The 3,347-nt window shown below is 51.5% G+C and overlaps 1 pseudogene; it reads left to right on the top strand.

Annotated features, from left to right (window-relative positions):
- The first annotated feature begins 470 nt into the window (after positions 1–470).
- On the top strand, positions 471–2,879 carry LOC102771149 (annotated as a pseudogene).
- The last annotated feature ends 468 nt before the right edge of the window (positions 2,880–3,347 follow it).

Here is a 3,347-nt window from a genome sequence, read left to right as displayed (position 1 = left end):
CCACATATAAATAAAACTCTATGGTAATTTTCTTTCTCTGCCTGACTTAGTTCCCATAGCATAATACCCTCTAGATCCCCCCATGTTGTTGCAATTGGTAAGATTTCCTTCTTTTTTATGGTCCAGTAATATTCCATTGTACAGCCCTAACCAGTTTGGCTCAGTGGATAGAGCGTCGGCCTGTGGACTCAAGGGTCTCAGATTCGATTCTGGTCAAGGGCGTGTACCTTGGTTGTGCGCACATTCCCTGCAGCGACTGTGTCAAGCGGATGGACCGTCCTCCAGCAACAGAGAAAGATAGAGAGCTTCCACAGGGCCCTGAGCCAGAAGGAGCCTGCAAATCTGGCCAAAGCATGAGAGAACACATGAGCCTCAGGCATTAAACAGCCCAGCGACAGTGTTTGGAATAAGTTAGCCCACAGCACCCCAAACCCAAGGTTACCTGGGTCTGTATCTCCTCCATGATTAGCATGAGGACAGTGCCATGCTGTCAGACCAAGGCCAAGTTCACAGATCACTACTCTAAGGAGGAGTATGAGAGCTCCTCTGAGCAGGAAGCCAGTGAAGATGCCGTGCACGGGTAGGGCTCGGACGAGGAAGACTTTGACATGGGGGAGCCCAGGAAGCAGCGACTATTGAAAGTCACAACAATGTCCATGACAAGACATCCAAACTTAAATCAGAAAGTCATGCCTTGGCTGAGCAGGGCCCAACTGTCAGAGGAGGCCCAGGACCTGGAGCGGGACCCTGCAGATCTTGTCCCCAAGTGGAGGAGGACCTGCACAGTCTGTCTAACATACTGGAGAACACCAGCAACAGTAGCACAGACAGGGACTATGATGACAGCATTCTCAGTGTCACCAAGCCCAAGCTCAGGCCATACTTCTAAGACCTGTCACATTTCAGTTTGAAAATGGACATGAGAACATCCATGGTGCCCAGAGGCAGACGAGCTTCCAACCCTTCCAGCTTTCATTCAGGGCTAGAACCTCAGCCCACAGACTAAACGGTCCCAGGATTAGCTCTGGTCAATGGCACCCATGTTGTTTACTGGCTCAATCCCAACCCCTGGTTGTGACACATGCAGGAAGTAACCTATCCATGGTCTCTTTCACATTAATGCTTGCCTCGCTCTCTCTCTCTCCCCTTCCCTTCCATTCTCTCAATGGAAAAATGTCTTCCATTGAGGGTGAACAAATTAACAAATAAATAAATAAATAAAAAACAGAAGGAACTTCCTAGTCTGAAGTGCCCGAGAAGACCAACCCTGGCAGCAATAGTGAGTGACAGTGTCTCCCACTTAGTGCCCCAGAGCATGCCCACCCAGGGGAGCAGCTAGCACAGTCCAAGGACAGTCCAGAGGCAGAGACCTCAGCCCCGGATATGCTCACCAAGAAGCTGCTGCCCAGTGGGCGCATCACCATTACAAGTCTCTCATCATCCCCTCCACCAGGTCCAAGGGGAAGCAGCCCATCTATGCTGGCTTTGGCAGGTACATGAAGGAGTGGCAGACACCTCATCCACAAAATAAGAGGGACAACAGCCTAGATAATGAGTTCTGCCCAGATCCAGGGAGCCAGCTGCAGATCCCCAGAAAGACCATGTACAACCAGCTAAACCACATCCTCATCTCTGATGACCAGCTGCCTGAAAACATCATCCTCGTCAACACCTCTGACTGGTAAGAGCAGTTCCCCCTCAGACATCCTGTAGGGGCACACGCTGTATCACTGTGCACCTGCTCCATGGCTTATGTCCAGATGGCCTTCAGCAGCATCATCTCTCAGATGCAGAGATACTGTAACTGTAATGGCCAGCCCCTGACGATGGTGAAGATCCTGGTGGCAGGGGCACAACACTACTTCAGTGCTGTGCTGCGGATCTTCCTAGTGCAGCTGTCCTACAAGATGCTCGACTGGTTGGGCTACATGCACTTTTTAGTCATCACCCTGGGTTCCCACACTTGGCCAGGTACCATGGCTCCATGCATTACCGCTACAACAACTTCTTCCAGGAGCTGGCCTGGCAGGACCCGTTCCATAATCGGAAGTCACAGAGCACCAAACAGGACACACTGGACATCGTGGTGAAAACAACAGGACATCCCAGGGCCAACTGTGCCTACCAGTTGCCTATTGAGTATGACATGCCCTCCTACAAGCAGAAGAGCCCCAAAAAGGAGTCCTTGCAATTCATTTCCTCCGTGTTCTGTGGGGGGGAGGGGTGTGTGTTAAAAATTGGAATAGTGGAACTGTCCTCAGCCATATCAAGAGACTCAGATGACGGGCCCCCTTGGGCTGCAGCATTCTTTCATCCATCCCACTCTCCATACCTCTGGTCACCAAAGAGGCCTCGTCACCCCACTCTGTTCCCCATCAGTGAGTGTAGCTTGGCCTCCCCAAGCCAGGGCGATGGCACTGAGCTGAGGGGGTTGCAGGTAGATTATTGGATGGCAGCCCAGCCTACATTACAGGAAGAGAAACTCTGAGAAGAAAGACCTGCCTACTGCCAAAAACTCACTCAAGTGCAAACTTTCACTCTCTCCAGGTCAGCAGGCTCCTGAGCAGTGAAGAGATACAGCAATACTCACCATCCATGACAGTGGTCACCAAGGATAAGAGCAAGAAGGTGCTGTTTTTGCATAACAAAACCAAGGACAAGATCATGGAGTCCAAAGCCAGTGCCTGGAAAGTATAAGCCGCTTTGTCTGCAGGCCAAACGCCAGCAGAACATGCTGTGGGTCCTCATTAAAGGTGTGGTGTGGAATGACCTGAAGTTCTTCCAGCTGGCAGCCCAGTGATCTTCTCACATCAAATGCTTCCCCATCTACATCCGGGCACTCTGAGTCCAGCTTTCAGCTCTGCCTGTGGCCCTGCTGATGACAAGCACAGGAGGGCCCAACTGCTTTTCTGTTAACGTTTCAGTTTAGTACAGAGACTGGCCCTGGAAACACAAAGAGAAACCTTCTTAAATACAACTGTGCTCACAACCCAGAAACTAATGTGGTGGCCCCACTGGGAGCTTCCAACTGCTCTGTTTTTTAACCAGAACTCTCTGGCGGGTGGGAGGTCAGTCAGGCGCTGTTGAGCTGGAGAATCATTTGAAGTGTGTTTTGGCCTGAGGACTCTTAACCCTCCCATGAGAAGGGTTCTCACCTTCTCCACCTGCCCTTCCTGGAAGCCAGGACTCTGCCTCCACAGGACTCACAGCTGGCTGGTCAGATGACAAGGACTGGCCTTGCATTGGAGGCATCCTGAGCATAAGAGAGAGGCCGGTCAGCCCAGCCCTATGACTCAACCTCCAACCAGCCAAGTGGCCCCTGCACCACCTACTCATGGTTCCCAATA

Source organism: Myotis davidii, unplaced genomic scaffold (genome assembly GCF_000327345.1).
Source record: "Myotis davidii unplaced genomic scaffold, ASM32734v1 scaffold398, whole genome shotgun sequence".
Taxonomy (NCBI): Eukaryota; Metazoa; Chordata; class Mammalia; order Chiroptera; family Vespertilionidae; genus Myotis; species Myotis davidii.
This window is presented reverse-complemented; position numbering and strand designations above follow the sequence as displayed.